We start from the raw sequence: 9995 nt of genomic DNA on the forward strand, positions 1-9995 counted from the left end.
TTGGTTCCTTCAGAAACAGCGTGTTTAGCGAGCTCACCAGGGAGAACAAGTCTCACAGCAGTCTGAATCTCCCGAGAAGTAATCGTAGGCTTCTTGTTGTACCTAGCGAGCTTAGACGACTCCGAAGCGAGCTTCTCGAAGATATCGTTGATGAAACTGTTCATAATCCCCATAGCTTTGCTTGAAATACCAATATCTGGATGAACTTGTTTAAGAACCTTGAAGATGTAGATCTTGTATGTCTCGACGCTCTTCTTCTTCGTCTTCTTCTTCTTGTCGCCTCCAGCTCCGGCTTCTTTCGGGAGTTTCTTGCCGGCTTTTGGTTTCTTCTGCGCCGGTGCTTTCTAGGCTTTTGATTTCTCCTCTACTGGCTTCTCGGAGGCTGGTTTCTTCTCCGCTGGCTTCTTCTCTGCTCTCGGCGCCATTCTTTTTGACTTTTGTGTGTTTCTGGGTTGAAGAAGAAGAAGATGAAGAAGCACAGATCTGAATTGTGTTTTTTTGATATCTTTATTCGATGAAGATGAGTTTTGATTTTATAGTAGTTCGAGTAATTGATTCTATTGGTTATTAGATACTGTTGAGGATTGATGACGTGGGAGATCTTAGCCGTTGAATGTGTTTCTAATCGACGGTTTATAAGAATGTTTGTAAACTAGGTCAGCTCGTGAAGCGGGATCGCTGACGTGTCAAATATTTGGTATATGTTTACGCAAAACTGATCTGAGTAATTTAACCAATGAAAATAGAGTAATTATATGCTATACTATATTTAAAAATACCAAAATTAAAATTAAAAACTAAAACATATTAAGAAAACACAATTTTTATATTTTTAATTTGACAAGATTGAATATCAGTTTAGGTTTATAAAAGAGTGTTTAGAGTTTTAGGTTTTACAATTAAATGAAAATTATATATACAGAGTTTGTTTCCATAATATGTTTTGTTTTTCTGATTTTAATTTTGATTTGTTTTTAAATATAGTATAAGGTGGCATATTACTCTATTATTATTGGTTAAGCTAATAGGGGTGAATAAAATATGAATTGATATAAATATGAATAAGGAGGTTCATAATTATATGATTTGATATACATAAATATGTTTATAAAAATTTCAATAGTAATTTAAATTTTATGCATATCCATGTTTATATATAATTTTTGGTAAATAAAATCTTGAAATAATTACACATATCAGGTTTTCACTTATAAATGGTAAGTCAAATCTGAATACAAAGAAAAAAATATTGTAAAATCAAATCTTGAAATTTTTGCACATATATATATTTTTGGTAAGTGAAATCTTGATACGAACATATAAATTGATGTAAGTTTGACAAGAGATGAAGTACAACCATTAACTTCAACATTGAAAGTAAAAGAACATTTACTTAGAGAAAAAAAAAATCAATTACTTAGAGAATGAAAAACATTTCATTTAAAAGTATGCTATTGGTTTCTCTTATTGTCGTCGTCTTCTTCGGTAAGTGTGCACACTTTACCAATAGTAACATTTTCAAACAAACCAACAGAATTTTACATATATTTTTACCAATTTTTGAGACTAGTCTTTGTTAATATAAACATTTAACAAATGAATTGAGCCTAAACAGGATTACAATAAAACTATATATATATATATATAAAAAAATTTAGCTCATTTTCTAAATTTAATTTTAATACTTTTGTTTCAAAGATAAATTTGTTAAATTTTTGGTGATTTTAAGGACAACTTTTTGCGTACGTGGATAAGTGCGATGCAGATGAGAAATGCATGCAAAACTGTTTTTGCGATAAAGCATATTGCGACAAAAAAACTCCATATTTGTGTGTATAAATTCTATGGTATGGATCCATTTGATATCAGTTCTTCCAAGCAGCATGGTATTCAAGATCATAAAGGTCGTGGCAATGGAGCACCTCCACCGCGGCGATTGAAATTATAATCATTAAATTAAAAATATAAGTCTAATAACAAGTTATTAAATTTTATTAATTTATTTAAATAATTTTGATTTGTTATTTTTGTTGATGGTCATAAATTATGAATATCGTCTTAAATCAAATAGAGATGAGTTAATATTACAAATTTAAACATAGAAAAAGCATACTTGAACAATATACATTACTAGGTAATCAACCCGCACATAGTGCAGATAAATCAATTCAAATAAAATATGAAAAATTATCAATTTTTTAAAAAAATTTGTTGTTTTTAAATAATAGTAATATAGTTTCGTATTAAATAGCTACAAATAGTTTTAATTTTTTAATGAATTTTTAAATATATAGTGGCATAGATGTAATTAGTATAATTAATTAGGATTATTTGCTAAAATGTGCTTCGAACTCTCTGGCGACGACACATCAGCATTTTACAAGAATGCTTCTCTATTAATATATAGAAGATTGTTTTACATATTAGTTTTGCTTTCCTAATCCTACAAATCAAATCATTTTTTTTTTGGGAAAACCATTAAATTATATATAGGTGATGTTCATTTGTTCTTCTAAATGGTCAACCTAGATGCAGATGAAAAATGATATTCATGATGCAGATGAAAAATGATGTTTGTTTAGTGCAATTAAACACATCATCTAGTGTATTTGTCAAACTCATCCAAAATGTAGAAAAAATGTGGGGATTTTAAGTGGTGGATTCATATGGAAATATACTTTCAAAAATTGAAAACGTCTAAAATAAGTTTAATGACAATATTTTCAAAATCACATATATGCACCAAAAAAAATTCTAAACTTGTAAAGTCACAAATTATCATTTTTCCGTCAAAATCGCAAAATAGCATGATTATGTTTTTATTTTTTTACCAGAATATAAAAAATACAGGGGTTTCCATCGAAACAAAATATTTTTACCAAACTTTGTGTTACGCCAAACTATAAGTCATGAATTTTGCAAGAAAATTTGCACAATACTGTTTTCAACCAAAACCAAAAATCAAGATTTTGGCGAGAAAATTATGGAAATTTGTTTCCCACCTGAACTGAAAAATCGGAGAATTATGTTTTTTGTCCAAAATTGTAAAAGATAGTATCATAAAATTGTGTTTTCTCAACAAAACTGGAAAATATAAAATCCTAAAATTGTTTGTTTCCCACCAAAATTATAAAAGGTAATTTGCGAAATAGCATATATGTGGGTGATGTCACAAAAGAATGCATCTTAACGTTATTTATGTTTTGGTGTTTACTTGATGGGCTCTATTTATATTTTGTTTAGCTTTATGTGTTAAGTTGGTTTTACTTTTATATTGGATTTCTTATTTTCTTTAGGTCTAGGGTTTTTGACGTCTCTCTTTGTTATTTATAGCCTCCTTTATGTTTAGAAGAATCAAAGCTTTCAGCTTCTTTATTTTCTCTTGAACATTGGCTATTCATCGACTCAACGATTTTCAAGTCTCGTCTCTTGTTCGGTTATACTTCAAATCAACGAACAACTATACATTCTTTCTGTTTGGCTATTCCCATGAATCAACGAGCACACGGTTCTATCCCGGTTACGCTACGCCAGTTTTGGTATCAAAGACAAAGACGTTTTGTTCCCATCCGTGTTTTTGACTTTTGCAAACATGGCTCCTATGCGCAACAAAAAAAAATCTGAAGGGAGTGAAGAGGAACAGCTCAATGAGTGGGCTGAGCCTCGCAAAACACTATTGGTGATGCAAACAAACATTCAAGCTATGATCACCAATTCGATCCAGGAATTGGCAGAGACTCTGTTGAACAATCAATTCCCTCCACATGATCTGGAATATGAAAGTTCGGTGGATGCTCAGGAGAACCAGTTCGCTCGAGAGCGTCTTCCACGTCCTCGAAAACAGAAATCTCGTGATGGAGAGCGTGAAGAACTGCATTGGGAGTCGGGTTTCAAGCTCTATATACCGGAGTTTCATGGCAGCATAAGTGGTGATAAGCTGTTGGATTGGCTCGTTTTGGTGGATGAGTTAATGGAATTCAAGCAGGTCCTCGAGTCAAGGAAGGTAGCGTTGGTGGTAACAAAATTTCGTGGGCGCGCAACGTCATGGTGGATGCAACTAAAGGCGACACGAGCACGAACTGGGAATGAGAAAATTATGACGTGGGACAAGTTGCAGAAACACCTGCATCACTCGCTTCTTCCTCAAAACTATGATCATATTATGTACACAAGGCTTCAAAACTTTCGTCAGGGGTCACGATCAGTGGATGAGTATGCAGATGATTACGCGGAATGAAATATTCAGTTGGTATCACGTTTATTGGTGGATTGCATCCACAACTACAGAATGCTTTGGTTCAGTTCGACCTTACAACCATTGCAGAGGCACATCGTCGAGCTGATGCTTTCGACAAATCATCCTCATCCTTGTAGTGTTGTGACTACAGACGAAGTTAAACAAATTTCTATGCCCAGAGACAACAATGACGTGACTGCGAGTTCGACGGGAAAAACAGGTGCAGTGACGGAGAATCCAACTGTTTGACGTTCTACACGTTCAAATGCTTTATGGTGCTTTTCTTGTGGTGATTCGGGTCATCGTATGACAGATTGCCCACAGAAAACTCGTCGTGGCTTATTGAAAGTTGATGTCGCCATGGGATGATGATGGTGTGGAGCAAGACACACATGAGGAAGATATCCCATAGGATCGTAATGAGGGCGACAAGGGAACTATGCTTGTTTGGCTCCAATGGTGAGTGAGGAATCGTGGTTGCGTACTAATATTTTTCAATCGACTTGTAGGATCAAAGGCAAGATATGTCGTTATGTTATCGATTTGGGTAGTTGTCGGAATGCTGTGTTTGATGAAGTAGTTCGTAAGCTAGGGTTGCGGAGAGAGGTCCACCGTACACCTAATAAGTTGACTTGGTTAAAGAAAGTTACAGATGTTTGGATTGCGCAACGGGCATTGGTCTCGTTCTCTATTGGCTTTTATTACAAGAATAAAAATTTTAGTGATATTGTGCCTATGGATGTAGGACATCTGTTGTTGGGTCGTCTTTGGCAGTATGATCGTGACGTCTCTCATAGTGGCAAAACAAACATTTATAGTTTTGTTTTTGATAATCGCAGGACTATGTTGCTTCCAAGTCCGGACATGTCAACATTGGCGCCCCTTTACGAGAAGAACGATTCAAAGCAGGAAGTTGTCACTCCATGAATTGATAATTTGCTGTTTTGTTCTTCAGCAGTGTTTGAGGAAGAATCTAAACATGTTGGCTTTGCGGTGGTGTTACTAGCAGGTAATTTTGCTTCAAAGTTTTCAGCGACTTCGCCAACAGTAGTTCCATGGGTAAAGAGTTTAATGATATATTCCCATCTGATTTACGAAATAGGTTACCTTCCCTTCGTGATATTCAACATCAGATTGATTTTGTTTCGGGAGCCGTTCTTTCTAATCGCCCGCACTATCGAATGAGTCCCATGGTACATGAAGAATTACATCGACAAGTGGAAGATTTAATTGCCAAAGGATATGTTCGTGAAAGTTAAAGCTTTTGTGCGGTGCCGACTCTTCTTGTACCTAAAGAGGATGATTTTTGGCTTATGTGTGTGGATAGTTGGACCATTAATAAAATTATGGTTTGCTATCGTTTCTCCATTCCACGTTTTGACGATCTATTGGATCAAATTGGCAAAGCTGTAATTGTTTCAAAGCTTGACTTAAAGAGTGGATGTCATTAAATTTGTATTCGTTTGGGGTATGAGTGGAAGACGGCGTTCAAGACGCTGGAAGGGTTGTTTGAATTGCTGGTAATGTCGTTAGGGTTATCGAATGCACCAAGTACTTTTATGTGTGTGATTAACCAAGCGTTAAGGTCGTACATTGGTAAGTTTGTGGTGTTTTATTATTCTCATTTTTATCTTTTCTCAAGAAGCTCACCAAGACCATCTTCGTCAAGTGTGTTGGTTTTACGGTGTGAAACTTTTTTTGTTGCTCGACCACGTTTTGTTCCTTGGATACGTTGTGTCCTCTAAGGGATTGTCAATGGACTTGAGTAAGGTTGAGGTAGTGAGGTCTTGGCCAGAGCCGCGGTCAATGACGGACATCCAAAGTTTTCATGATTTGGCTTTTTTTACCGCTGTTTTGTTGCTCATTTTAGCACTATTATGGTTCCATTGATGGATTGTATGAAGGCTAGCAAGTTTTCATGGTCTATTAAGGCACAAGAAGCTTTTGATCTTATTAAGCACAAACTCACGACGACACCTATACTGGTTTTACCGGATTTTACCTTGCCATTTGAGGTTCACTACGATACTTCTAAGTTGGGGATTGGAGTAGTTTTAAGTCAAGAGACGCAGCCAGTTGCGTATTTCTCTGAGAAATTAGCAGGTGCACCGAGTCATTATCCTACGCATGACGTGGAGATTTATGCGGTTGTCCAGACTATTAAACATTGGAGACACTATCTAGTTCATCGTAATTTTATTTTATTATAACATCCGTGAACTGGAATCCTGATTTGGGATGTGCATCGGTCGATGTTGGTGAAGCATCGGTCGATGCAAGGTCCCGTTTGTGCGGTTCGACTTAAGTAAAACGCTGCGTTTTAGATTAGGAAAAAACCTTTAAGTCGAGTTTCTGTGTCATTAGTCATGTTTAGCCGCTTTTGAGAGAAAAGAAAGAGAGAACAATGTTATTAAGCGTTCTTGAGGATTTTGGGTGATTTGAGGAGATTTCTGTAGAGATTTGTGGCTGAGATCGTCGTAGGAGCTTCCTAGGAGCGTCTTTTTGCTTGTTTGTGGTTCAAAATCTTCTGTGGCAAAGGTAAGTGTATGATCATGGCTTATCTAAGCTGGATATTTCTCTGATCTGTTTGTTTATGTGTTGTGTGGCTTGTTAGAATGTTATTTGGGGCTTTGTGAGGCTTTCTTGTGGCTTGGGATCGAGTTTGTTGCTTGTAGGAACAAAGATCCGGTGAGAAGCTCCGGGAAGAAACGATACTCGGCATGTGTGTTGGTCGATGCACTTTGTGCGTCGGTCGATGCAATGCAAGGACGGCGCAGATTGACCTAGGAGCATCGGTCGATGCCATGTGGAGGCGTCGGTCGATGCAATGCAAGGACGGCGCAGATTGACCTAGGAGCATCGGTCGATGCCATGTGGAGGCGTCGGTCGATGCAATGCAAGGACGGCGCAGATTGACCTAGGAGCATCGGTCGATGCCATGTGGAGGCGTCGGTCGATGCAATGCAAGGACGGCGCAGATTGACCTAGGAGCATCGGTCGATGCCATGTGGAGGCGTCGGTCGATGCAATGCAAGGACGGCGCAGATTGACCTAGGAGCATCGGTCGATGCCATGTGGAGGCGTCGGTCGATGCAATGCAAGGACGGCGCAGATTGACCTAGGAGCATCGGTCGATGCCATGTGGAGGCGTCGGTCGATGCAATGCAAGGACGGCGCAGATTGACCTAGGAGCATCGGTCGATGCCATGTGGAGGCGTCGGTCGATGCAATGCAAGGACGGCGCAGATTGACCTAGGAGCATCGGTCGATGCCATGTGGAGGCGTCGGTCGATGCAATTAGGGATTTCGCGTAATGTCGAGCATTGCGTCGGTCGATGCAGTGTGAATGTCGGTCGATGCAAGTGTACCTTGTGTTGGTCGATGCAAGCTTGTGTCAGTCGATGCAACCCCATTCGGTGTCGGTCGATGCATGGTTGGTGTCAGACGTTACATAATCCTGGTTTGTTATTGTTTTGTTGTTGATTGTTGGTTGATGGTTAGAGATGTTTCTATTGCTTGTGTGTATAGCCTTGTAGATGGGAGGATTGCCTTACTGAGTGTTTATAAAATACTCATGCATTGCAGTTTGTGTTTGTGGTGTAGGTAAAGGCAAAGTGTGAATGTGGAATCAAGGCAATGAAGAAGAGGATGTTCTAGGGACTCGTTTGGTTTTTGCCTGGCATTGCTAAGTTGCTAGAGATGGGTCATTAGAACATTGCTAGGTTGCTGGTTCTATGTTCCTTAATGTTTGGTTATTGGAATTGTCATACTTTGATTATTGGTTATTTAATTATTGGATAATGATTGGTTTATTGTTATGGTTTATGTTATCCGCTGTTGTGTGTTGTGGTTAGAAGGCTAGTGAGTATTGGACTACTAGCTGTAGATTATTTCTTTATTATTATTACTATTATTATTTATTTATTTATTTATTTTTTAAAACGGGTCGGGTCGTTTCAGTTTGGTATCAGAGCCCTAACGGTTCTAGGTTTGGGTTTACTAGGTTTCTGTTGTGATGTTTGGGATTGCATGTCTTGATTGATTATGTGAGTTAGTCAATTGTGTGTGGCCTAGAGTCCTAGAACATCATCTTCGAGCATCCTCTGTGTGTGATTCCACGGTGATTTTAATTCACAACTGTTTTTCCTTTTATTCTTTTGTTAGTTTTACTTTTTAGCTTTATAAAAAAGCTAAATTCTCTCTATATAATCGATGAAAACTCAACTAAACCGATTAAACAACACACGCACACAAAAAAAAGCACACACACAAATACTAGAATCTCATCTTTAGGTTAAACGTTTCAAGCTGATGATGGCGAGCAAGGAAGCTCCTTGATATGTCTATATTTTGCATCTCCTTAGCATGCATTTGTCATACATTTAGCTAGGATAACTAGTCATTTTGCATCATTTTAGAACCTCTTTTATACACTTTGCATGTTTAGGAAGTTTTTGCATCATCCTTGCATACATTGTGCATTTCGAAGTATTTCAGGTGTTTAGGAGACGTCGGAGACGCACACAATCGAGCCACTCTCAACCTCCACAATCGAGCCACTCTCGACCTACACAATCGAGCCACTCTCAGGGCACCAGTCGGACCACTCAATCGAGCCATCACTCGAGCCACCAGTCTAGGGATTCAGCTTATGACGTCTTCATCAAAGTTGTAGAGAATTGAGTCATCTTTCCAATGCCGTTTATTTCAAGCCAATCGGAGGTGTGGTTCAAGAGTTATCATCGCTTTAGAAGATTCGTATACACCCAGCTCGAACCACTTTCACCGACCATGCTCGAGCCATTTTCACTCGCACGGCTCGACCCACTCCTACTCACACCAATCAAGCCACTGGAAGCACACGGACGAAATCACGCATGCTAGGAAGACGCTCCGTCTGACACGCATGCCAGGAAGACGCTCCGTCTGACACGCTTCAGGAGACTCCCGAACCGACGCTCTATCTTGTCGTTTTAAGTTTTAGGGATTCACACGTTTTTACTATATATACATTTTGTTAAGTCTTGGTTTAGGACATCTCATCTTTTATCTCATTTTCGTTTTTGTTCTTAAGGTTAACCTAGCCACCTAAAAACGTTCTCAGACTTGTAATCCGACATCTCCGAGTTTATTCAGTATTTTCATTTGATTCCTTCTACAAAGTTGTTCTTCTCATTTTTATCTATCTTATTATGCTTGGTTCAATGTTTTCTGTGTTTGTATCTTGGATAATGATTTTCGGATCTGAGTAGTGTAGTAGTCCTTGAGGATGGGATATATTAGGTGGAGGATCTTAGGATGCAGAGTGTTTAAGCTTTGATTTTATGATTCCCTTCTGGACTAGTGTTAGAAATACTAGCTTATCTACTGATCAATTAGAATTAGGTTTGAGACATTTCCACACCCAAAAGGTGATTGATGAAATGTCTGACCAACTAGTGCCAGAGACTTACGTTCCTAGCCTAAGAGATTAGTTGTCTAGGATGTTTGTTGACATGAACGAACTTGTTTGTCATGCCTGCTCAACCATGTTTCTCTAGCGAGAGCTGGGTATGGAAGTGGTTGAGTCTGAGTAGCTTTTACCAAGAGATTGGATTAGCTAAGTTTTGATGTTCGTTGTCTAGGGACAGATTGCTTGTGGCATGTTAAACACTTTGTAGACTAGGAGACTTCACCGACATCAATTACTCCCATCCTTAGGACCTCTTTCTTTCTGAATTTTATTACATTCCTGAGACTGTTTCATTTCTTGCCTTTT

Source organism: Camelina sativa, chromosome 6 (genome assembly GCF_000633955.1).
Source record: "Camelina sativa cultivar DH55 chromosome 6, Cs, whole genome shotgun sequence".
Classification (NCBI taxonomy): Eukaryota; Viridiplantae; Streptophyta; class Magnoliopsida; order Brassicales; family Brassicaceae; genus Camelina; species Camelina sativa.